The 27,568-nt window shown below is 39.5% G+C and overlaps 1 long non-coding RNA gene across 1 annotated transcript in view; it reads left to right on the top strand.

Annotated features, from left to right (window-relative positions):
- The first annotated feature begins 658 nt into the window (after positions 1-658).
- The window catches only part of LOC112547269 (uncharacterized), a 41,265-nt gene continuing 14,355 nt past the window's right edge, over positions 659-27,568 (top strand). Inside the window, exon 1 of the long non-coding RNA XR_003091006.2 lies at positions 659-790. This is a non-coding gene — a long non-coding RNA (uncharacterized LOC112547269). The remainder of the gene's footprint in view (positions 791-27,568) is intronic.

A 27,568-nucleotide genomic window follows, 5' to 3' on the forward strand; every position in this document is an offset into this window, starting at 1 on the left:
ATGTTATATTTTAAAGCACCTTAGAAACACCAATCTCACTCTTCCTGCCCTGTTAGCATGATCAGGAGAAGTGAATGGTAGAGGGGAGCATAGCATTACTTCTCTCTTTCCTAAAAACCTGATGCAATAATGTGATCCAGAGTTTGAGCCTGATCATCCTATGCTGTGGGAAAAAGACACAGGAAGGACCAAAAGGGGATGAAATCACCACAAAGTTCTGTTTGAATGGACTATGATATATGCCCATAGGCCACCAGATTTTGAGGTATTTAAAATACTATACAAGTAGTACAGGGCCATTGGTAGAGGGACTGAATGTCTCTGTACTCTGACAGTGCGGTTCCAAAGGAAACATGCTGCTAGGGCTTCTGTGTCTAGAGGCTTCTCCAACGACAGCCCCTATCACCGTTGGAATGAGACTCTCCCTCTGGAATGAGAGGTGCATAAATAGACTGTGGCCTTTCTGGAGGAATCTCTGCTTCTTGTCTATTTCTGAATGAAATGATTCCTACAGGCTAGCTCTGCTCTTAATATAACCTTTCCAGAAGGCCCAACTTCTCTCCATATGAGCTGTGTGTGGAGGAGAAAGCACACATTTTATCCCACAATAGGACAGTGCATTCTCACTCCTCCTCTCTCCTTGGAGGCAGTGAAATCCTCCAGGACCTCCCAGTAGGCAACATTTACACTGCTCCTTCCTGCTACCTGTAGACACAGTTGAGCTTCAAGAACATGCTCCTATGTTCATTTAAGTTCGTGGAAAAACTCCCGTTGACTTCATTGGAATCTGGTCAGTACCTACATCTCTAAATATATTTTCATTGTACTGTAGCTATGGTGGATACTGGCATGTTTCTCAGGCTGTTCCTACAATAAAAAAAATATTTGGAAGCTTTTTTAATTTTTTCCCTCTGGACAGATGTACACAGACCTTGTCAAACAAGTAATTTTCTTCATAGCGGCATAAAAGCCTCTTATGTTAATTTCTCCATTATTATTTTGAACTTTTATTTCCGGGAGGTGGACAGGCAATCATGTTAGAGCTCAGGACTGGAGCTGGTAACATTGTATAGGATGTAAACTTCAAAAAACTCCACAACCCAGAATGAGCTATGCAAAACTCTTTTTTTTTTCATGATGAGCTTTTATGCCAGATTTTGATTATGGTTTCATGCTTTCCCAATTTTAATTTGAGTTTAGTGTTCAAAGTAATTTTTAAAATTTTTAAAATATCAGTGTGAAATTCAAATAAATACAGCAAGTTTCACTAGCTAAGTTTGTAAGAACAGCACATTTCTGTAATATCTCTGAGACCAGAAAGTTTTGTATGATTCCTAGCAAAACCCTAGTGACAAAGACAGATGGTTTCAGGCAAAACATTTATTGAATACCTTATCATTATGTCTGAGAATGTTTAAAATAAAATAATTAACATGATTTTTTTACAAGAATCCAAGCAGCTTATACTGTTGTAACTAGCATAATTTGGTTTGGAGCTTTTATTACAAAACTTACACATAACTTATCAAAATGCTAAACCAAATACTCTGGGCTGGAGCTGTCTTCCACTGTATGAAATGGCAAACAAGCCACAGAATGTGTTTTTGAGGATCTCTGAGGCTACATCTATACTACAGGGTTTTTGCGCAAAAACCCTGGAGCGTCCACATCTCAATTGCGTTTTTGTGCAAGTAAATTTACAGTAAATCAAAAGAACAGAGGGGGTTTTGTGGTGTAGGTATTTCTCTTTCTACAAGGAATAACTCCTTTTTGTGCAAGAGGTCTTGCAGGGGGGGGTTGCGCAAAAAGAGCCAATAGAAAAAAGCACAGGTGCTCTACTAGCTATTCTGTGAATAGAAATCAGAGCTTTCTTTTGAGAGATTGTCCATGCAGTCTGGACGCTCTCTTACGCAAAAGCGCATTTCTTTTTTGATGCGTTTTTGCAGCGTGGACGCGCTCTTGCACAAGGAGTTTTTGCATGTAGATGTAGCTTCAGTCTGGTGATTAGCATGATCTTATTTAAAAATAAGGAAAAATTGAACATTGAATTGGACTTGAAAACATTTGTTTAAATATTGTTTTGACAAAAACATATTCAGAAACTGTTTTTGTTTCCAATTTTGTCATTGACTTAAAGTATCAGTTATTCACATAGCTCTAGTTATTTGTATATGAGGTGTTACAGTGTGAAGAAAGATGCCAACATAACAGTGTCAATATTATTCGTGTGCTTGGCTTTCTTTAAATAAGACAATATAGAAACAAATGCATTGGGACATGGAAACAATTATTATTGTTCCTCACCTGTGTGCACTTTTAAACACCGTCCAAGTTCATCCTTCACAGGTTTCTATTTCCAGACATCATATTTCAGCAATTCAGAAGAATGCAAGAACTAATTTTAAAAAAATATTTCAAGAAAAACTTTTCGACTTCAGTGAATTTAACAAAAGGCTTCTCCACACCCCATTTAAGTTAATGGAAAGTCTCCAATTGAGATTCTTATTTGATCAGGTCCCAAATGTACTGCCATTATATCAGTGAGGAAAAGCCTCACTGCTGTCAGATAATGAAAAAAAATATTTATTTCTTGGCAAACAACAGTAAAGATAAAGCTGGACAACAAAGAAAAAAATCTAGAGTTTGTGAGTATTCTCACGTGCAGTATTTTTTTAAAGCTATGATTAGAGGCAAAATAATGATTCTGCTTCAAAGAAAACCCAGACTTGCTTTCCATTTCTAAATGATGCACTTCACTACTGGAACACAAGTCTTGAATATTTAAGATTATCAGAAAAAACAAAAACAAATTGCATTTCCAGGTAGCTCAAAGATATTCAAGTCAGGGAGTAGTTGTTTGATGGTTCAGAGTTACCTATTTTCATCCTTGTTTCCACAAAGTTAAAATTGCTAAAAAATCAAAACTATTATATATTCTATTATTATGATGGTAGGAAGGCTTTTGTGACATCTCAATTTGAAAACAGAGTAAATCATCCTGGAAATAATTTGTGCCATTAAGAATAGTGGTTGAGATTTTCATTGTATTAAGTCAGTGGAAGACTTGTGGTTATATGTCCTACACTGCTTTGAAAAGAGCAACCAGCATCTTATATATAAGAATTATATGGAAAATATTTTGAGATTTACATTTTTCTCTTTTTCTCAGAGTTCGAAGACCTTCTTGGTCTGGTGGTTGATGTTATTTTATTTGAAGTATGGGGAAATGAAGCACAAAGATATTAAGTGATGTTATCCAAAGTCAAACTACAAATCAGTGTGTGAGTTAGTTCTACATCTAGATTTTCAGATTTCCAAACTTGTGCACCAATCAAAAGTCTGCTCTGCGCTATTATTGAATGTTACACTGGGTATCAGACTCTCATCAATTAAGATAGCATGTACTCTATGTGAAAATCATTTTCAGTGGATCTTGTGAATGAACACTTCTACAGAACAAGGATATTTTTGCATATTTTAGGCCAAATTCTGTTGACTTCAATGGAATTACACAGGTGAGAATGAGATGAGACTTTGAGAGTTTGGTGGGGTGTTTTTGTTATTTTCATAAGCAAACTTTGTCATAGCAATAATCAGTGTGCTCTTCATACATCTCCTATTCTCTTTCTATTTGTACCTTTGAAAAAGGAGAAAGTTTGCCAGTCTAGAAAAAATGTGTCTTTTTGCCTTTGAGACAGACCCATGCACTTGCTTTATGTATGTAGTTGACCAGAAGTAATATTTTCTTTTATTGAGCCACAGAATTCAAATTTTTACATTAGCCAAACCTCATCAAGAATTCTTTCCAGACATCTTAGGCCATTTCCTGCAGTACTAGATTTCTTTCATCTTCTGCCTGTGAACAGCCAAAGAGAAACATTTTGAAACTTTGATCATTGGTCCTAAACAACACACTACTTGAGTACAAATGAAAACAGAAGTGATAATTCATGACCAACTCTGCAGTTTATGAGCCTTAGATACTATAGTAACAGACATTAATAAACACAGACATTACAAATCTGAACATTTGTATTAAAGAAGCTGGAGAAGCAGCAAAATGGCTTTTAATGCTTTAACCTACCCAATGTGATAAAGTGCAGTTTTCAGCTCTGGACCCCAATTCAGTAACTATTATGTGAATGATGGTTTGAGCCTTAAGAAGTTTTCCATTTCAATTTTGGGATCAGAGATTGACTGCAGAACAGCATTGTGTTTATTAATGTGGTGGGATCTCATAAGAGCACCATCAGTCATCTCACTGGCTATTACTAGCAACAAGTGTTTGGAGTGCATATTTCCCTACTTTATTCAATCAGCTCTGTTCTCTTCATTTCTGGTTGTTAGGCATGTGAAACAAACACATACAGATGCAATCAAACACAATTATGAGCCATTTGGTAATCAAGATGGGGAGGAATTCACATATATAATTACTAATGGTTTTTCTCTATCACATGGTCTCCAGTGGTAAAATAGTGTTAGAACACTAACAATAAGTTGCCAGTTTGCAACATTGGACTTTTATGTGGTTAATCATTTTAACTGACACATACCCTTGTTTTCTTAGTAAATCCTGTTGGTAATGAATGATTTTTTTTGTCCTCACTGTGTAACCTTTGCTGTTTACATTGTGATTCAGAATAAATGTTTAACAGTCAAGGCTCCTTTTGAATGGCCATTTGGATTCTTATCGAAGCTAAAACATGGGCATGATTCTCCTGTCAGATCAGTTTTATATTAGTGGAATTCCACTGAGTAGTTGAATTGAGTAATTATTTACAGTGGTAAAACTGGAAGCAGAAGTAGCACCCCACTGGTTACTAAAAGAATACAATACTAAGAAAATGGTGATGAATCTATTCCATTAATAAAATGCAATAACATTATAAAAATTATATAATAACTACAAACAAAAAGTCACTATAGGGTTGTAACAAAGGAAACTGCAATGTTCTTCTATATGCAGGAACAATGTCATATTTTCTACATTTACTCCAAAACTGAGGGTATTTCTACACTACCACCCTAGTTCAAACTAGGGTGGTAATGTAGGCAACTGGAGTTGCAAATGAAGCCCGGGATTTGAATTTCCCGGGCTTCATTTGCATCTCGCCGGGCGCCGCCATTTTTAAATATCCGCTAGTGCGGACTCCATGCCGCATGTAGCCGCGCGGCACGGAGTCCGCACTAGCATACATTTAAAAATGGCGGCACCCAGCGAGATGCAAACGAAGCCCGGGAAATTCAAATCCCGGGCTTCATTTACAACTCCGGTTGCCTACATTACTACCCTAGTTCGAACTAGGGTGGTAGTGTAGACATACCCTCAATTACTTAAAATTTCTTCTTTAAAATATAGGTCGTACCTAGTTGAGGAAAAGGGTATGAGAACAGAGGAAACTGAAAACATCCATTTAGATCCATTCTATTGTAAGTTCCAGCTAAGCATTTCTTTACAATACAGCTAATTAGATTGTAATCTGTATAGGACAGGGTTTATTGTTTTGTGCTTACCACATTGAGGCCCTGTGGCCTGTGCCTTGTTCTGAAGCTTTAATGCTACTGCAATTCAACTACAGTAAAACTCCAATAGTCCAGCATCCAATTGTACGGTACTCCCGATAGTCCGGCATCAAAATGGCAAGAGCCTAGTGAGTGAGCTTCGGCAAAAACGAGTCACAACACAGCAGCAGCAGCTGAACCAAGCAAAAAGGGTAAAAAAGGGTTAAAAAAATAAAACATTACAGTATACTGTATCCACTATGTACAATAAAAAGGGTTAAATACTTTATATACAGTATATACTAGATACAGTGTGTGTGTATGTGTATGTATATATATATATATAACCATTTTATAGTACCTCCTGATAGTCCAGCATATCTGATAATCTGGCACCACCTAGGTCCCAAAGGATCCAGATTATCGGAAGTCTACTGTACTACTAATAGTAATAAGTGGGCTAATCTCCATTGGCTTGAATGGAATTGTGTTTGCTTACACTAGGACAGAAGATGGTCCAAGATGCATTATGCTCAGAAGTAAACAAATGCATTGCTATCCCTGTCAAGCACACACACACACACAGAGTCTAATAGCTTTATTGCAAAATGAAATCTTTATATGCCTATCAGTTTATCTCAGAGGCTATTTTAATATTGTATTCTTGTATTAATGGCACAATCTTACCTCCCTCCTGATGTGAAAATGTATATGTCTGTGTTCATTGTGCTGGTTGTGGCTCTATGATGAGATGACACAGGATCATCATGAGCATTTTCTAGCGTGTCCAGTAAAGTATCAACATATTAGAAAAGAGTATTGTTCATCAGCCATATGTTAGCATTATTTTCCAGGAGGTGAAAAATTAACTCTTCCCCCAAGCACCTCACACAACTTTTTAGGTTAAAGAAACAACAGAACATGTATTTAAATAGTTCTAATTGAGATCCAGCTCATGCATCCTACAACTGCACACATTTACATAGACATTTACATAGTCTACTTCAGGGGTATATATGATCTTGGATGGTAAATCCCAGTCAAATGGTCTTATGGAACAATTAGGAAGGGTCACCATGAAGATTCTTCTCAGAGCCCTTTCCATAGGCGCTTTCCTTTGAAAGGGCAGGTCCATGATTGCACTTCCTTGATTATATTAAAATGTAGGCTTTTATTTTTAAACAGATGTAGCACTTTTGCAGTGTTTTACATGTTACATGCACCGTGCATCCTCACAAAACACACGTGAAACAAGGGAGTATGTAATGGAATACTAGCCTGTGTTATATTATTCAGCAGAGTACCTGTTATCCCTTTTTGATAGATGGGGAAACAAGGGCAGAAAAGTGAAGTGAGTTGTCCAATCAGCCGGTGGCAGGGTCAGTATTCCAGTGCAGGATCTCTCGACAGCCAAACATTTTTTTATTCTTCCAAGCCATTCAATATTAGAACCATATTTTTAAAGTGGCCTAAAAATGCTTCTAAATTCACGTGTGCAATTTGTGGGTAGAAAAATTCACTGCTGCCATAATGGAACTGAGCTTCTGTGAAACCAATGGAGTTGTACCCACCCAGACTTAGTAAGGAATATTGTTCTTAGAAATTAGAGATGGAAAAGACTAACTACATAATCCAATCTACCTCTTTGTCGCAGAAGCATTGTGCATTAGGATTCCTTTTCTAATTTAGTAAATTTTCTTTGTCCAGTGATAATCAGTCTAATTTTTTTAATCTAAATTTTATCTTTTTACTCTCAGCACCTGAATCAGCGCACGATTACAGGTGAGTTTGTGTTTGAAGTGAAAGCTAATTAATCCATAAAGGAAGAGGGAAGCAATCATTGAAAGGTAGCACTAGGAATCAGTAGGGTTGTCAGGTGTCCAGTATTGATCCAGACAGTCCGGTATTTTTGCCTCCAGTCCGGTAAAAAAAAATCAGAAAATACCGGACACCTAAAATGTCCGGTATTTTCTGATTTTTTCCCCTGGCCAGGAGGCGAAAATACCGGACATCTGGCAACCCTACACTCAGCTACCAGGCCCGGCCTGCCCACCCCTCCACCCCCACTCACTTACCTTGTTCTGCAGGGGAGCTGTCTGGTCCGGAGCAGGGAAAGAAGATGGTCACCAGCTGCCCACAGCCTGTTAGGAGAGGCAGAGCTGTAGCCAGACAGGAACCCCTCCCCCCACGCAACATCCATAGTGCTTGCCCCTTTTAGGTGCCTCAGAGTGCACAGGGCACAGAGAGCAATAAAATCAGCATAGTTTTTGAAGCCTTGACTGAAGGCCTGGATATGCTGGCTGCTGTGACCCTGGATGGCTGTAAACTGATACGCCAATTGTTGACCTGCAAGGGCAGCAGAAACTGCCCTTGGCTAGCACTGATATTGATACGCTCACACAACCGTCCTCGGGGGGTAGGGGCGGGGAGGAATCACTCGCTGAGAAAAGATTGCCCAGCATTCCTAATTTAGTTATTTTTCTTACAAGTGTAAATTATATTCATAACTTCCTTGTAAGAGCTGGCGTCACAAAGACGGACCAGCACAATTTGGCATCGTAGATAAGAAAGAGGATACGTGCCCCCATGGGTATAAAGATGGGGCCTAGCAGCACACTTATTTGAGTGTCAGTCTACCATCTACCTGCTGGTTGGGTTAGGTAATTGCCTCTCAAGGTCCACATGGGGACACCTAGCCTCGTATTCATCTTTCCTGGGGATTGAGTGACCGGTCCTGGCCTGACACGCTGGAATCGAGAGATGCAGAAGGGGGTAAAAATTGTACCTGTATGTGTCCTTTGTCTTAGTGCATGCATAGACTGAGAGCTCTTTAAAGATTAAGCTGTCATTTGGTACCATTATTTTTGCTTTGCTTTCTTTGTTTATTTTTATTTTTATTTTTCCTTTTTTTTCCTTTTTCCTTTGTAACCATTTTAAGATCTGTATTTGCTAGCAGTTAAGAAGTAGAACAATAGCCATTGTAACCATATGCTTTATAAGCCTTTTTAATAAACCTGTAACTGTTTAAGCTTTAAACTGATTCCTCCTGTTGCTGTAACAGAACCAGACACAATCAAAAGAACTCCAGCCGGTCAAAGAGGTAGACGCAGACAGAGCTGGGCATTTGGATCATGTCGCCTCTAGGGGACAGATCCGTGGGGCACCTGTCAGCCTTCCCTAGGCTGCCTGCTGCGAAGGAACCCTGTGTCCTAGCAGTTGAAGTCTCGGGTGTATAATAGAACTCACACACACACACACACACACACACACCACTCACTACCCCGACTGTCGGCTGACAAGAGCCCAGCCCCTGTTCTTAAAGAGGCCATGCTGGTTTTTTTAATTTTTTAATTTTTTGCTTATTAACTCTCAGGGAGCTTATTAACTCTACTTAATTGGAGTACTTTGCATTTGGTCTTTTTGAATTTCATCCTATTTGCCTCAGACCGTTTGTCCAGTTTGTCTGTATCATTTTCTGAATTTTCATCCTCTCCTCCAAAGGACTTGCAACCCCTTCCAGATTGACCTCGTCCGCAGACTTTACAAGTGCACTCTTTATGCTATTATCTAAGTAATTGATGAAGATAGTGAACAGAACTGATCACTGAACTAATCTCTGCAGAACCCCACTTGTTATGCCTTTCCAGTTTGACTGTGAACCACTGATGACTACTTTCTGGGAATGGTTAATCAATGAGTTATGTACCCACTTGATACTAGCTCCATGTAGGTTGTATTTCCCTAGTTTATTAATGCAAAGGTCATGTGAGACTGTATTGAAAGCGTTACTAAAGTCTTGATATACCAAATCTAACACTTCCCTCCTATCCATCAGGCTTGTTACCCTGTCAAAAAAAAAATAACCCAACACCCATAAGATTGTTGATTTGACAGGATTTGTTCTTGACACATCCGTCATGACTGTTACTTACGACCTTATTATCTTCCAGATGTTTGCAAATGGATTCCTTAATTATTTGCTCTATTATCTTTCCTTGTACAGAAGTTAAGTTGACTGGTTTGTAATTCCCTGTGTTGTCTTTATTTCCCTTTTAATAGATATGCATTATATGTGCCCTTTTCCAGTTTTCTGGAATTGCTCATGTCTATCATGACATTTCAAAGATAATGACTCAAATATCTTCTCAGTCAGCTCCTACAGTATTATAGGATGCATTTCATCAGGTAACTTGAAGACCTCTGACTTGTCTGAGGGTATGTCTATACTAGCCCCCTAGTTAGAACTAAGGAAGCTAATGTAGGCATTCGAAGTTGCAAATGAAGCCCAGGATTTAAATATCTCAGGCTTTATTTGCATATTCCTGTCCGGTCGCTATTTTTAAATTCCACTAGTCCAAAGTAACTGCCCGCGGCTACATGCGGCAGTGAAACGGTAATTCGAACTAAGTCCTTAGTTCGAATGAACTGTTACACCTCATTCCATGAGAAGTAAGGACTTGGTTCGAATTACCATTTCACTGCCGCGTGTAGCCGCGGGCAGTTACTTCGGACTAGTGGAATTTAAAAATGGTGACCAGACGGGAACGTGCAAATAAAGCCCGGGCTTCATTTGCAACTTCGAATGCCTACATTAACCTCCCTAGTTCGAACTAGGGGACAAGTGTAGACATACCCTAAGTGATTTTTAACTTCTTCTTTCCCTGTTTTAGTTTCTGAACACACCACCACCACCACCACCACCACCGTTGTCACAGGCATTCACTATGTTAGGCATCCAGTCACCATCAACCTTCTTGGTGAAAACAGAAATAAAAGTCATTAAGCACCTCTGCCATTTACACATTATCTGTAATTGTTTCTCCCTCTTCATTGAGTAACATTCCTATCATATCTTTGGTCTTCCTTTTGCATCCACTGTATTGGTAGAATGTTTTTGTAGAGTGAAACAACACAGGTGATAAATCACATGAAAAATAATGAATATGGAATAGTAAAAAAGCTCAATTTGCAGATAATCCTTAGGTTGTAATTTCTTTAGATATATGACTTGATTAATGGTGGCAAAATGGCTATTGGCTTATAGATAATCTTTTTTTCCTGTTCATAAGGCAGATTTGTCAGATTGTTGATTATGAACCATCTGGAATGTTACATTGGCCTGGTCACTGGGTAAGTTGGCCCTTGACAGGAGATGGGCTCAACTACACCTGTGCCAGACTTAGCTCACCTTCCCTGGTAGAGCACAAAAGTAATGAGAGGCACATGTGACTAAGAATCAGGCTTACCAGGGAATATGAAGGCTGCCTGTGTTCTTCTGTGGAGAGCTGTTGTAGGGAGAATAGACTTATAAGCAAATGGTCCATTAAAGAGTGGGAAGACCATTAAGAATAGCACCTGTGAGAAAATGTAGGAACTTCCTAGAGTTAGTAGGTAGAAAGGCTGAGAGAGAAACCCACAGGGAGCAGGAACAAACTTAAAAGATTGGAGAAGAAGGAAGCCCATGAGGAAGAAAGCCTCACCAAGGCTAGGATTAAGAACCTCTGCATTAGGATGTGAGTGATCTAGGAAGGCTGAATGGTAGATTTGTTTTGAAGTTTAAGAAACCAGATTCCCGAAGAAGGGGGAGTTACTGAGGAAAATACTTCACTGTGAAATTTGATTCCATGACAGGAAGGGACAGGGCAGAGCTTGAAGCCAGATCATGTAAGTACTTGTTGTACTGCCAGATTTCCAACTGTCAATTATGTAGGTTACTGAATTGAACCCAGGAGAACTTTACCTAAGGTGAATTTGGCCCCTTCACTTTTTCACAGAATTATGTATCATGATCAGAAATTAATAAAAATCCTATAATTATGCAAAAACTCTGTGATGAAGAAACTAACGATCTTACATACAACAGCAGCTTTTTAAATGCTGTAGGATGCAGTTAAGGAATAGCCATGTCAAAGAACAAAAACCTAACCAAACACACACACCCTGTTACTAACATCTGGTATCCTAGGCAGACACATGGACTTCACATTTACATTCCATTAGTAATTACTGAGTATTAGTGTACTATCTTGAGCCAAAATACCAAATCAAGACTGAATATGATGGAAAATAGTTTCCCCGGATCCCTGAAAATAGCAAGCATTAGAATGTTGGGGTATGTCTAAATTACATAGCTTCATCGATAGAGCCATGTAGATTACTGTACTCGAAAAAGGGAAATGAAGTGGCAATTTCAATAATTGCTACTTCATTCGCATCAAAATAGCTGCTGCACTGTGCCGATCAGCTGTTAGGCGGCACAGCGCGGTAGTCTGGACACTCTGTGGTCGACAGAACAGCTGATCGGCACAGTGCAGCAGCTATTTTGATGTAAATGAAGCGGCGATTATTTAAATTGTCACTTCATTTCCCTTTTTCGAGTACACTAATCTACATGGCTCTGTCGATGGAGCCATGTAGTCTAGACATACACTTACTCTTTCTGTCATTTTGCATCCAACTAATTTTACTATAATCACATACAATGTTAAGTAACCTGTTTATAAAAGAATACATAGTTAAGTGCAAGATAATTTTTATTCCTAATAAATTGTTAGTAAAAAAAGTGCATTATCACTGATCCGAAATGTTTCACCTAATTTGGCAACTTAAGCAACTACTCTTTTTTCTCCTGAATGTATTTTAAAGAGACTATGGGCTGGATTCTGCTTTTATTCATGCAAGGGTAACAAAGGATAGACTATATTTTAATATGCTTGAACTGTCATTCTAACTTTTTTATTCACATGAAGACTTTTGGATAATATTTACATTCCTAGAATACCAAATGATTTATAAACCTGTACTCCACATAGCCTACAGCAGTGGTCTCCAACCTTTTTACACCCAAGATCATTTTTTAAATGACAGAACAGGCCAAGATCTACCACCCCACCCCGTCCTTGAAGCCCCACCCTGCCCTCTCTATTCTCCTCCTCTCCATCACTTGCTATCCCCAACCCTTATACTGCTGCTTTTTTCCCCAATTCTCCTGTAGGAAGAGGTTTTTCCAACATTTGGCCTGTCTAGACTGGACCAAATGTCAGAAAAAACCCCTTCTTTTGAAAACCCTCTTATTCCTCTTGGAAAGAGGATGTTTGCTCTTCCGCTAAAAAAGTGGAAGAATAAACGCATCCCTGGATGCGGAAGAGTTTTTCTGGGATACCTCTGGAATCCCGGAAAAACTCCTGCAGTCTAGCTGTACCCTCACTGGGTTGAGACAGGATGTGTGAGCTCAGGGGTGGGAATGAGGGGTTTGGGTGTGGGAAGAGGTGAGAGGTGCAAGATCTGGGAGGGAATTTGGAGGCAGGGGGTGGATGTGGAGGATGGGGATGCTGGCTCAGGGTGGGGGCTCCAGGCTGGGGAATGTTGGGGTCAGGTGGAGGTTGGGGTACTGAGCAAGCCACAGGCATGTGGATGTGAGGGTGCAGGAGTTTAGGTTGGGGGATGGGAGGGGCTCAAGGCAGGAAGGTTAGGAGTATAATGGGCTCAGGACACAGATTTGTGGTGTGTGGATGGTGTAGGAGTGTTGTGGTAAAAGACTGAGGATGTGGGGGTGCAGGAGTTTGGCAATGTGAGAGGCTCAGGACAGGGGGTTCCAGTGTATGGTAGGCTCAAATATTATATCACCTTGGAAAATATAGACATGGTGAATTTTTTTAATACGGCCATATAGCATCTCAAGATCTTTTGTATTTTATCGCTAAGTATAATTTAATACAATCTGCATTATACAATAATGCTTCATCCTGATACCAAGACAAAAACTCACATATACATATATTGTATTTAACCCAGAGGATCAGATACACTGCCACGTTTCTTCATATATCACCCAGAACAGTTATTTGCAACTTGTGATTAACCAGAAGAGGGCAATGGTTCATTAATTTTGTGACAGAATAGAGAATTTCTTTATAGTATAGTATAGTGTCAGTGTTGCATCTTGGAAAAGTCAATGCATAGTCTGAAAGATCTGAAAACATAAAAAAAGTGGCTTGATTTTGAGCTGTCATATATATATTGATAACAGCAAGAACAATTAAGAAACAATTTGACTAGTAATTAAATATCACATTTTTTCTGAGTCTAGTTTAATATAATGGCTCATATCATATCTGAAATATATAACATAATGGGAAAGTTCTTGGACAATAGGTACTACATCCATTTTGAGTGGCAAAATGGATACTGTTTTAATATTTCAATCTTACTGCAACATCTACAGCTGGATCAGTTGGGGGGAAGGAAATCATAATTTGTTCTCCAGTGATCTTATGTTCCTTTTGAAGTTCTAGATGTTAGTCTGTCTGTGTGATATATACTGCAAATTTGGTTCCTTGGTATGGAAATAGCCCTCATTGAGAAGAACTTGTATTGTATTTTATTGAAATTTTTTGATTTAAGCAAGTTGTGTTCTTTGAAAATTACATGCCCTTCATTAAAAACATTTTACATGAGGTTTTTTTTGCTAAATATGGGTATTAATTTGAAGAAGGCTGTGCCACATATGCATGCACTGAAATGGTCTTTGTATGAGAACAACAATATGATGGGGACTAATTTAGCTACAATTATTCAAGAGAGAGATCTTGGAGTCATTGTAGATAGTTCACTGAAAACATCCACTCAGTGTGCAGTGTCAGTCAAAAAAGCAAATAGAATGTTAGGAATCATCTAAAAAGGGATAGAGAATAAGACAGAAAATATTTTAATGCCTCTATATAAAACCAAGCTCACATCTTGAATACAGCATACAGATGAGGTCGCCTCATCTCAAAAAAAAATATTGTCATTGGAAAAAGTTTAGAAAAGGGCAACAAAAATTATTAGGGGTCTGGAATGGGTCCCATATGAAGAGAGATTAAAAAGACTTGGACTTTTCAGCGTAGAAAAGAGGAGACTAAGGGGGGACGTGATAGAGGTCTATAAAATCATGACTGTTGTGGAAGAAGTGAATAAGGAAAAGTTATATACTTATTCCCACAATATAAGAACTGGGGGTCACCAAATGAAATTAATAGGTATCAGGTTTAAAATAAACAAAAGAAAATTTTTCTTCACTCCATGCACAGTCAACCTGTGGAACTCCTTGCCAGATGATGTAGCGAAGGCTAGGACTTTAACAGCATTCAAAAAAGAGCTAGATAAGTTCATAGAAGTTAGGTCCATCAATGGCTATTAGCCAGGATGGGTAGGGATGGTGTCCCTAACCTCTGTTTCTCTGGAGAGGCGTGACAGGGGAGGGATCATGTGAGGATTATCTGTTGTGTTTCTTCCCTCTGGGGCATTTGGTATTGGCCATTGTCAGCAGACAGGATACTGGGCTGGATGGACCGTTGGTCTGACTCAGTATGGCCATTCTTATTTTCTTATGTTCTTATGTAACAGTAATTAGCCTGTGCACAACAAACTTTTAAATCCTTTCTTAACGGCTGTGTCTACATTGGCATCCCTTTCCGGAAAAGGGATGCTAATGACACACTTTGGAATAGGCAAATCCACGGGGGATTTAAATATCCCCCGCGGCATTTGCATTAACATGGCTGCCGCATTTTTCCGGCTTGGGGATAAGCCGGAGAAAAGCACCAGTCTAGACGTGATTCTCCGGAAAATAAGCCCTTTTCCGGAGGATCTCTTATTCCTACTTGAAAGGAATAAGAGATCCTCCGGAAAAGGGCTTATTTTCCGGAGAATCACGTCTAGACTGGCGCTTTTCTCCGGCTTATCCCCATGCCGGAAAAAAACGGCAGCCATGTTAATGCAAATGCCGCGGGGGATATTTAAATCCCCCGCGGATTTGCCTATTCCAAAGTGTCTAATTTGCATCCCTTTTCCGGAAAAGGGGTGCAGTGTAGACACAGCCAACAAGTGTATTGATAGTTTGGAGAGATTGGGGACATTTCGAACACTCAGGGCACTGATTGTACTTAGATTTGTAGTAGGCAACTCTGTTCTAATCCACATTAGAAGCTGGAGAATTCAAAGCTCAGGCCCAAAAGATCACAGTAGATGGACCATTGAAGGATTAATTAAAGCATGGAATTCCAATGGTATGTAGCCACATATCTATGGTAACTATTGCTTGTTTTTTAAAGCAAGCAGAAACACTGTCAATGGACTAGTGAGCAAAGCTGCCCATTTTGGGTTTTTTTCTTAATTTTTCTTTTTAAAATCTTCCCTGAAGAGAAACCCCCCCCACAAACCCTAATGTGAAAAAAACAAAATACATTCACGGAATGTTAAGGAGACATAAACAGTCAGAAGTTAGGAAGGTTAATAAGGTTATGTCGTGCCCAGTCTTTACTCCCTTTGACTTGTTGTGAGCCCTGGTTTATTTGATCACATATTATTTCTCAAATAATACAATATTATCATACAATTTTCACAACCCTGAATATGTTTATGAACCAACTCCAATGAACATAAAGTCTACTCCATATATACTAGGTAGTCAGTGAAACTCATCCATGTGGAAAATACACGACAAATTATTCTTGTACTTTGCAACATAGGCTAAATTAACAGAAGTATAGGAAAAAAATAGATACAATTTGTTAGCATGTACAGGTCTCCTAAGATTGAGGATAGGTTAGATGCTCATATCCTAAATTGCACTTGACAAAGGGCTGTGCCTACTAGTTGAAAAGAAAATGTCTGGTACAAGGATGTTGATATAAATAAGCTCCTGCAAGTTACTGTATGATTCAGTGGGATTTTGAATGGGTTCAGGGATCTGCCTACATGATATATCTTGTAAGGTTGTGGTATTATTGAAATATTTCATGTAACCCCCTTTTCCCTCCCTGGTTACTCGGGATCAGGTCACACTCACAGGTGTGCCTGGGCACCTGAAGGTCTTGACATAAAAAGGAGATCCTGAGTACCCCAGTGGTGATGTTGTTTGGTTGGGGAAAACCTATCCACCCCCTTGCTGCAGTCTCTTGCTCATAAAGAATGTACAGTGGCGGTGCCTCCACCTGGCTGGCCCTGTACACACTTACTGGTGTGTCTTGGGAGCCTCCAGGAATAATCCTATTCCAGCAATAAACTGGATCTAACTCCAGAACAACAATTACAAATCATAAATAATATCCATCTAGATTGCATTAGAATGAACAACCTTTACTTAACTTAAAGATACAGTCTTTAACAAATTAACAGTGAATAACATCAATTAACAAAGTACACAGAAGTAAAAAGGAACGTATCTAGCTGCCAATATTTATCCCATCCCAGTGTGCACACTCCTGGACTTAGAGTCCCAGACTCTTGCTTGCGTGGGCACGCTTGAAGAACTTCAGCTGTAATGGAGATTCTCTGTAGTTAGGTGTATGTGGGTCCAAGCTATGCAGTAGCTCTGGTTCACTGGGTTGGCCTCTCTGCCTCTCTTTGAACCCAGAGTTATTCTGTATCTCTGAAGTCTGTCCCAGGCAGCATTTCCCCAAAGATGCCCAGTTACTCACAGTCTCCTTCTGTGTGCTGGATGCAGAGTAGCTTCTAGACACAAGTACAGCCAAAGCGCCTCCCCTCTAGGGCAATCAGAAGCAGCCTGCTAGATCCCAGTTCCAAAGACTCGCTGCCACATAACAGCTCCCGAATGAGATCAAATTCCTCCACAGCAGCCTACCTCCCTTTCTGCTCCAAAACCAGAGGGATGAGTCCATAGACTGCTGAGTCTTCCGCCACACACGTGGAGAGACTCAGATCTCCCTAACAAAAGTTACTTCCTTCCTGTTTTTCCCAAGGGCTCATAGGAATTGTAGTCTGTGAGGCTGGATTGCAGCACACAGGGTCTTCCTAGAAAATAAGCAGAGGCACCGTTAGTAAGGAGACTACATTCAGAAAGAAGAGAACATATATTGAATAGTTCAAGTCAAAAATATACTAAATGACTATGACAATGAAAATAGCATGCTAGCCAGTGAAAGGCTGTGTCTAGAGTACATCCCTCTTTCAACAGAGGGATGTAAATTAGACTATTCAAAATTGCAAATGAAGCAGGGATTTAAATATCCTGAGCTTCATTTGCATAATCGCATCATGACGCTCTTTCAAAAAAATGCCATTTCGAAAGTTTAGACGCGGTTCGTCAAAATCGGCAGGCTTTTTTCGAAAGAGCCTGTACTCATTTTTTGAGGGGTACAGGATCTTTCGAAAAAGCCTGCCATTTTCAACAGAACTCCGTCTAGACTGCGGTATTACTTTCGAATGGTACTTTTTCGAAAGAGCGCCATTCCGCAATTATGCAAATGAAGCTCGGGATATTTAAATCCTCGCTTCATTTGCAGTTTCTAAGTGTCTAATTTACATCCCTCTGTCGAAAGAGGGATGTAGTGTAGACACAGCCAAAAAGAATAAGGTGTTACAAGATGCTGCGTGTGTCTAAGAATATAGTAAGAAATTAGGATATTATACTCTGCAGGTTGGAATTTCCTGGTCTGTCAATGAGGGAATTTTCTGGACTGGGGAGGTTCCCTGCCACCAGTCTCCTAGCCCTCCACCAGCTCCTTTTCCAATCCTGGCTGACCCTCTTGTCTCCAACCAGCTATGCTGCTGGCCCTGTCCTGGTTTGCCAGACACCCGACCTCCCACTGCCACAGAGCTCCTGGCTGTATCACTGTATACACACACAGAGCCCGCTGCGGGGCTCCTGGCCACCGCATTCCTTCTCCCCTCCCTCCCCCACTGCAGGGTTCCCTGCCATATGACCACGTACCCCTCCCCATGCTGCAAGGCTCCCAGCTTTGCTGCCCAGCCCCTCCATAGACTTTGCTGGACCAGAGAGTCCTGGTTTAGGGAGGTGTAACCTTTAGTTGAGAAATACTGTGATTATACAATTAAAGACAATATTTTAATGCAAATACAGAAAGAAACAGAAATAATGTTGCACTTGTTTTCTTAATTCTGGAATTTCTTAACTTCTGAGTTCCTAACCAGGAAATCTTGAAGATAGGCTTTTTAAAATAGAATGTACATGATGATAGCCATTTGATAGACTGCAGAACATATTAAAAGTTGGTCTTTGTAGGCATCATTGACTATCTCATCTATGTTCTGTCCACTAATCCTAAGCAGCTACAAATAATTATAAATTAAAACATATCCAGTGTTGCCAGCCCTCTTGAATTTTTTTATCTGGTTCTTTGACTATCATGATATTTGTGATAGTTGGTGTTTTTCTTCAAGTCTCAGCTGCTAGAACCATATGCCAGTCATTAAATTTATTACTTTTTAAAATCTTATGATTTTAAGCCAATTTCATTTTATGTGAGCCTTGACTCAATTTTTGATCATTTTGACTTTGCAATAATACATGTCAGGGAAATGTTTCCATCTTCCTACCAAAGGTGATTCCTCACCCTCCAAAATTAATCTGTCTGGAGTAGTGTTTAGTCCAGTAGCAAGTATCCTGCAATTCTTAAAGGTTAGAAATGGAAATTTTATACTGTTGGAAAAGGGATGTTCCTGTTTGATTTTAACCCTTAAAGGTTCGATGATAACAGAGATTAAAATCACAACATATTTAGTAACTGAACTGTTGATGAACTGAGTTGATGAAAAACACTAGTGTTATGACCTATCCAGGACCAAACTTGATGTTACATTTATCTTCAATAATTTAAGCATCTGAATATTTTCTAAAATTGCTATTTTTCTCCATCTCCAATCTCCATATAGCTGATCTGTTCTTTTTCTAATTTAGCATTTTGCTGAAAAGATTAAATGTTTTGAACATGCTTTAGCTCAAAACAATAAGTTTTGGTGTGACAGGGTACCTCTAACAGCTATAAATTGAGCACTTTGGTAAGAAGCACCTTGATCATTTAGGACACTCATGACAATGGTTGTAGTTAGAATAGAAAGTACATAAGGAGTTTGGGTGAGGAACGTTAAAAGGGATCACCTGCACCTGGAGGGAGCCGGAAAAGCTTATGAGGTAATTAGCTCACTAGATCAGCGTCTCTGAGATTAAAGGGAGCAGTTCCAAAGTCTGAGACAGAGAACAGGAAGGAGGAACCCCACATAACTGCTGTTATGTTATTAGGTACCTGAGCATAAATAATAAATCCTTTTGTTGAAGGCACATAGGTGAATTTTGTATGATACTAAGCCCTCTTTGTGAGATCATACACCAGGGTTTCCAGATGCTGACTTAGAAGCCTCTTCATATAGACTTAACCTTAATTTACAATTTGGGGATTACAAAATGGTCCGAGCTTGCAGGGTTGCCAGGTGTCCGGTATTGGCCCAGACAGTCCGGTATTTGCAGCCTCTGTCCAGTAAAAAAACCTGAAAATACTGGACATATAAAATGTCCAGCATTTTCTGTTTTTCTCAGACAGAAGGCTGCTTGAGACATTCTTCCCCTGACGTGTCTGGCAGGAGTGGGGAGAGCATGGAGCATGTGGATTTAAAGGTGCAGTGACTCCTTTTTTGTGGGGGGTTTTTTTTTTCTTTTGCTCAACAAGTTTGGTCCTTTTCTTTCTCAGTCAATTTTTTCCCCACCATGGTATTTTTTTGTTAAAGTATCTGGCAACCCTACTTTGCAATTGTATAGCACATTCATATCCATCACTTACTTTCTCCCCACCTCTAAGGAGATGATGTTGGGCTTTTTTCCCTCATTGGTGTTCCACTAGTGTTGGCAGAGTGAGAGAGCCAGTGAAGTGGAATGGTAGATGGTAATAATTCCATGTGAACTTTCTCCATCTGTGTGCATGTCTTAAGGCAGTGGTTCTCAACTTGTTTCAGTCCACGGACCACCAGGCCAATCAAAAAATTTTCATAGACCACCTCCAGCACAAGTAGCACAGGAAGAACAACACACCAACCACTCAGCACGACAGCGGCCGCTACACTGACGCTCAGAGGCTCAGATGGAAGTTACTGGCAACACAACGTGGTTGCGTCCTAGGTGATGCTATGGAGACATGCCGCGTGCTTGTGAACACGGTGTAAAACAGCCTAATGGGGGCACGTGCTCACGCCGTGTGACTTTGGACGGTGTTCCTGTGGACCACCGAAAAAGTTACCATGGACCACCAGTTGAGAACCACAGTCTTAAGGGCTTCTTGGTCAGCTTGGTAGATATGTAGTATCAACACTATTAAGTACTCTTTCTGCTTTATTTTTTTGTCCTGCTTCTTCTTCCTGGAGTCTTCTCTGTCAGTCAGCTGGGCTACTGGCTTCTCTCTCTTCCCTTAGTGCTGCCTTAGGAATTATAAAGCATTTTTTTTTTCAGATTTTCTGGATCTCAAACAGCTTTACTACAGTCCCATCAATCTACTCTGTCTATAGACAACTAATACTACTGTAATTTCCTCAGAGAAATACTGACCTGCTTATGAACCAACTGCATCCCCCCACTCAAAATATTAACTTGGTGTTTTAACTTCTTATAAGAGTGGCTATGGTACTATAAATCTTGAGATTACGCATTAATCAGGGATACTGAATGTGCCTCATAAGTGTGGTGTTGGGAGATGGAGTGAAATGCCTTCCATGTCATCTATATATTTCTGCATAAAGGAATGAAAAACTCAAGGAACAGTATGCCTGGAAAATCTTCATTTGTGAACAATTTATAATAAAATGATGCATTGAGAAGTAAATTCAAAACAGACATGACTGTCCATGTCAAAGTCAAGGACAAGCATTTTATGTTGGGCAAGTTTGAAAAATAAGCTCTCCTTTCTTTAAAGCAACTTTATTTTGAACATGTTTGAACCTTCCTCATAAACTGCTGATGATAAACTCCTTTTATAAAAGGTATAAGATAGTGTATTTTAGGATTAATTGCTCATATTAAAACAAGAGGGCAACTCTAATGGATATTTACTAAACTTTGCTGTTAATTTATGGTTTGTTCCTAAAACATAATGTTTTAAGTACATTCACAGTATAGCAAATCAACTGAAGAGCCATTTTACCTATATGTAATGGTGTATATATATATAAATTAAAAAATGTGAGCGTGGTCTTGCCCTGATATATATCCCAAATACATGCTGAATGAGGGAGTGGAAAATTCCCATGAAGGAAAATGGGATTGAGATGTAACAGTGAGGGCCTATATCATGTGATAGGAACACAGGACACATTTTCAAAGTAGCCTCAAATCAGTGTCCACTTGTGGATACACAACTACTCTGCAGACGTAAAGCTTGTGTGCAGTAATGCTTAAGTTTTTGGGTTACCAATCTCAGTTAACTCAAGTGATTGAAGCAAAACAAATTAACTAGATTTTAATCACGGATAATCACAGTTTTGATCACTCTGTTCAACAACAACAGAATACCAATTTTAAATATTTTTGGATGTTGGATTGCCAGATGCTTACAACAAAAATACCAGACACACTTGACATTACATTACAATCTACATTACATCTTATTTCGAAAATATCAGACATTTATATTTTCTCATTTATATTTTCTCAATTTCTTTCCCGAACAGAAAGCTCAAATACTGGACTGTCCAGTTCAAAACCGGACACCTGGTAACTATTTGGATGTGTTTCTAAATTTTAAATATATTTATTTCAATTACAACACAGAATACAAAATATACAGTGCTTACTTTATATTATTTGTATTACAAATATTTGCACTATAAAAAGATAAACAGAAGATACAGTATTTTCCAATTCATCTCATACAAGTACTATAGTGTAGTCTCTTAATGGTGAAAGCACTAGTTATAAACGTTGAATGTTTTTTAACTTAACTGCACTCAAACATAAAACAACGTAACACTTTGGAGCCATTAAGGCCACTTAGTGCTGCTACTTGTTCAGCCAAACATGAAGACAAACAAGTTAATTTACATTTATGGGAGATAAATATCTTTTAATGCCATGTGAATGCCTGTTCTCACTTTCAGGTAGCATTGTAAGCATTTCATGCTTCTACCACCTTTTCAGAATACATACTTCCATGCTGACGCTTGTTAAAAAACCAGTATGTTTAATTAAATTTGTGACTGAACTCTTAGGGGGAGAATTATGTCTCCTGCTCTGTGGTTTTGCCTGCATTCTGTCATATATTGCAGAACCCAACAGCCCATTTTTAAATGTACTATATAAAAATGCATATGCATGTGTGTCAAGTGCATTAAAATGCCATATGAAGTATTTTAGGAGGGAAGGAAGACAAAATATACTATAGTCAGCAATTGAATAAGCCAAAGAAATCTTTCACGTCAGCTATAATTCAAATTGGAATAGTAGATGCAATCTGTATTTTTGGATTAAATATTACACATTTTATAAGGAGTATGGACTCAGTGTACATAGTTTGACAAAGGATTAATCACTTTCTCCTTTGGTAAGGAACATTGCACAGCGGTATGCCCTTATTTTCCAGAGAGTCTAACCATGAATAATATGGTTAGGTACAGTTGTAGTAAATGATTCCATCGAGACAGACTATTAGATGAGTGAGTTTTAATGAGTTCTCAGCTTTGGGCTAACTGAATCTAGAAGCAGATTGAATTTGGGATTATGGTTAAAGTCATTGCTTTGCTAAACTATTTAAAACCATCTTTATCATTACTTTGTATTGTGCTAGGGCCTAGGACTATCAGTGATAGATAAGGTCCCATCATGCTAAGTGCTGTACAAACATAGAGGCTACGTCTACACTGGCCCGTTCTTCGGAAGGGACATGCTAATTTTGAAAGTGGGAATAGGGAAATCCGCGGGGGATTTAAATATCCCCCGCGGGATTTAAATAAACATGGCCGCCGCTTTTTTTCCAGCTTTGGGAAAAGCCAGAAAAAAGCGTCTAGACTGGCCCGATCCTCCGGAATAGGGCTTTATTCAAAGTAGGAATAAGAGATCCTCCGGAATAGGGCTTTATTCCGGAGGATCGGGCCAGTCTAGACGCTTTTTTCCGGCTTTTCCCAAAGCCGGAAAAAAAGCGGCGGCCATGTTTATTTAAATCCCGCGGGGGATATTTAAATCCCCCGCGGATTTCCCTATTCCCACTTTCAAAATTAGCATGCCCCTTCCGAAGAACGGGCCAGTGTAGACGTAGCCAGAATGAAAAGATGGTCCTTCTTCCAAACTGTTTACAGACAGGACTGGTCTTAGAAGTGAGCGACCATGTGGGGTGCTATTGCCCATACAGTGTCTCAGCTCAGCAGGTGGGTTGGGCCAGCCCCCAGCCAGTCAGAGAATGGGCTAAAGTTTCAAGGAGTGCCATAACCTCCATGGTGTCCTGGATAGGCAGAGAGGGTAGGTAGGGTGGACCAGCTTCCAGCCAGGGCAGCCCTGCTTACAGTTGTCAACTGTTTGCATGAAAACCTTTTTTCATGTAAAGAAAGTCTACCTTTTGCAAGTCTTTCTGCTTTAACATATGGCTATTTGCAGCCAGAGTGTATTACATTAAAACAAAGGGTTGCTTTAAATGAAAGAAAAAGGGCTTCTTGTCACTCGCTTATTTCTTTACTGACCCTCGGTTTGTTGATTTTTTGCTTAGCCGTGGCTCATTTGACCTGTCATAAGGCAGTATTTTCATTTCTTTTTAATCAACTTAAATTGTATCAAAATTAATCATCATTTCATTAAGCTGGTGAATTGGTGTTAGTGTGGTATGATCTGTATAAAGTTAACAGCCCTCAGCTGTTCCTCTGTGTGTATCCTCCCTAAGCACAACAATCTCAAAAAGCAAATCCCTCACAGTAAAAGGGTATGAATCCAGTAACTGCTTGCTGCTCTGAACTTAGTACACCAATGCTGATGCAAGTCAGAGTTTTGCTGAAGTTCAGAGGTCTTTTCTTATGTTTGGTTTCAGCCTAAAGAATGTGTCTGGGGTCAAAGTGAAGGACAGCTTGAGACAAAGCTCAATTTGTGCCAGGATAAATGAGAGGTTTGTGTTAGCCCATAATAATAATAAACATAGGAAGCTATAGTTATGGGAATTCATCCTAAATTATGAACATTAAAGAATGAATAAATCTATCCTACAGTACCTTATGGTCTCTTAATGATTTCAGTGTATAATGCAAATATCTGGTCTTCTGCATTTACATGTCTTAATATTCAGTGTGCTGTAGTCTGGCACAACTCTGTTCTGCCTACCCTTCTCCATGAGTTAAAAAGAAGAAAATGTATTACAGCTGCTCAAACCAGCAATTGACTCAAAGCAAAGACCCAGATCTAAGCATGCTAGATGTTTTGTGCAAAGCTGAGATTCATGGCTGGGTCGCCATGTCTCTTGTAGGTTGATTCAAAACTCTAGTTTGAATCATGCCCTGAACTCGAAAAAAATGTGAGTCTACTCATGTATTGGAACTTCGATTTAGGTCTGTGTCTGAGAGTTTGGGCTGGACTGCTAAAAATGTCCCCAGGCCACAACGTCAAGGTAATCACTATTTTCACTCCCCAAATAAGAACTAAATTTTGCATGGCCCTGTGTGTGGCAGGGAGGAAGTAGTGCCTCATTGATTAAGATAAAAGGAACCTTTCCCCACACCTCCTTTTGTATCCATCTTGCCAAGGGTGTGCACGTAGAAGTGAAGCAGAGAGAATACTCTTGGGAATACAATTCGTCCCAAGACAGATGTGGAGGGAATGGGCATTTCTAGACACTCCCCCATGTTTGGTGAACCTATGCTAAAGGATAATGCTCTTTGGCTCATCGTAGGACTGTGGGGAGACACTGTGCTTTAGGTTGGATACACAGATGTGTCTTGGACTGAGGTAGTACAGCTCAGCACCTTCCTCAGTCTGTGTCTGTCAGGCACATTTGTTGTACCTGGAGTATAGGGCTGTGTCTACACTGGCCACTTATTCTGGAAAATCAGCCGCTTTTCCAGAATAACTTGCCAGCTGTCTACACTGGCCCCTTGAATTTCCGGAAAAGCACTGACAATCTGCTGTAAAATCATCAGTGCTTTTCCAGAAAAACTATGCTGCTCCCATTCGGGCAAAAGTCCTTTTCTGGAAAACTGTTCCGGAAAGGGCCAGTGTAGACAGTATAGATTTCTTTTCCGCAAAAAAGCCCCAATCGCAAAAATGATGATTGGGGCTTTTTTCCGGAAAAGCGCGTCTACATTGGCACGGACGCTTTTCCGGAAAAAGTGCTTTTCCGGAAAAGCATCCTGCCAATGTAGACACTCTTTTTCTGGAAATACTTATAACGGAAAACTGTTCTGTTTTAAGCATTTCCGGAAAATCACGCCAGTGTAGACGTAGCCTAGATGTAAAACAAGCTCAAGCTTTATTTTTTGCTTTTTAAAAACACTCTGATAATAAGCAACCCAAAGTAGTGGCAAATTCAGTATTGAAAGCTAAACTGGAACTTCTATCCCCTGTAGTAGTGGCATCTTCAGACTAAAAAGAATTTAAAGCTTGTCTTCATTGCACTGTGAACTTGCTCTCTGTTTATCCCTCACTCATTTTTCCCTAACTATAGCAACAGGTATATAAGGCATATGGATCCGCTCAGTCATACACATCTGCCAGAGTCTTGTTTGGTAATTGCCAAGTAACCAAGAACAGACTTTTTGAATGGGGGATAAACTGGGGCTGGTGACTAAAAGGAGTGAAAAGAAGAGACGTGTTGGCCTGAGGAAAAAACAGAATAATATAAGTAGTCCACTGGTGTTGTACCAAATAAAAGCAAGCAGGATCTTATGAGGGGGATAAGGCAAAAAGCCACATTTATTGTAAAGATAATAATAAAAAAAAATAAAGAAAAGATAGAAGCAAACAACATTGTTTAACTCCTTAACCCATATACATATAAACATTCATTCATCCATTCATTCAGGTTCTGTGTATTTGTTATAGTTACCAGCCTGGAAGTTGCTTGTGACAGAATACTGGCCAGGTACTCTGTACACAAGTGATGGTAGTGGGGAGCGAAGTCCTGATCAGATGCGCATCTGAAGCTCCTGGTAGGCTGGCAGCAGAACCTTGGACTCTGATTCCATAGTTTTTTAGTCCAGTTCTATAGCAATTTTTTCCTATGCCGGTCTATGGGAATTGCTGCATCATGCTGATGTCTCCAGGGAGGCTGCCAGGTGCTCGTCAGTGATCTCATTGGGTGGACCTCCAGTACTTGGTTTTCTCCACTTGACACCTTTTGGTTGCACTGGCACCTGACGCCTTCTTCAGCCCTTTGTTGCTGTATTCTCAGGCTGGCACCTCTCAGAACCATTCATTCATCATCCAAGCACTCTCTCATACATTCATACAGTATTTTGTATAATAATAAAAGTTGTAGTTACAAAAGTTTCTGGGTGGTATTGCTTAAAACATTCTCTGAGTGCTGAGTAAAGTTACAATGTTTTAAAGAGAACAGGCGTCAATTATGTAACAATGCCCTTAGTCAATTACAGGGCTTGGCTCCCATAGCAGAGTTAGTGGCTTGACAATGCATTGTTACAATGTATCTCTGCAATGTCAATTTCAAGCAGCCCCTTGCACAAGCTTGAGCATGCCCTGGAGCACAGAGGGGGGGCTGTTTCTGGCTACATAGGATTATATTCTTAACAGTTCTAAGTTACATGACCTAATACATTATATTCTAAAGGGGCAATAATAATAATAAATCTAAACATTTAACAATCTTAACAAATAAGAATAAGAATAAGAATTAATAATAAATCTAAACACTTTAAGTTGTGGGGAACAAATTATGGGGAGTCACTTCCATCTGGAGGAATCATTTTCAATACATTAATATGTTATCCCTACACCGGCATGTCTCCTCTTTGACATTCTGAGCTTGAAACAAAGCTTTTACAATCCTCCTTCCCCATCCTCACCCCTGAGATAAGTAAAAGTTGAGCTCAGTGTTTTCATAATAACACCAGCTGTACATTTTTAAATTCTTTTCTTTTTTTTCAAAGATTATTCAGTGGACAGTGAATGGTTCAGAGAAATAATAAGGAACTTTGGTTTTGTTCAACAGCTTTATTGGTCTTTGTGACAGCAAATTGGATGTGCATATACTAATAGCAGCGTCAGAGGACAAACATGATGACATGGAATCCATGTTTGCCATTATTTACCTTTTAGTTGCAAATGTATCAAGTTCACGTGGGCATATCTGTC

Source organism: Pelodiscus sinensis, chromosome 6 (assembly GCF_049634645.1).
Source record: "Pelodiscus sinensis isolate JC-2024 chromosome 6, ASM4963464v1, whole genome shotgun sequence".
Lineage (NCBI taxonomy): Eukaryota > Metazoa > Chordata > Testudines > Trionychidae > Pelodiscus > Pelodiscus sinensis.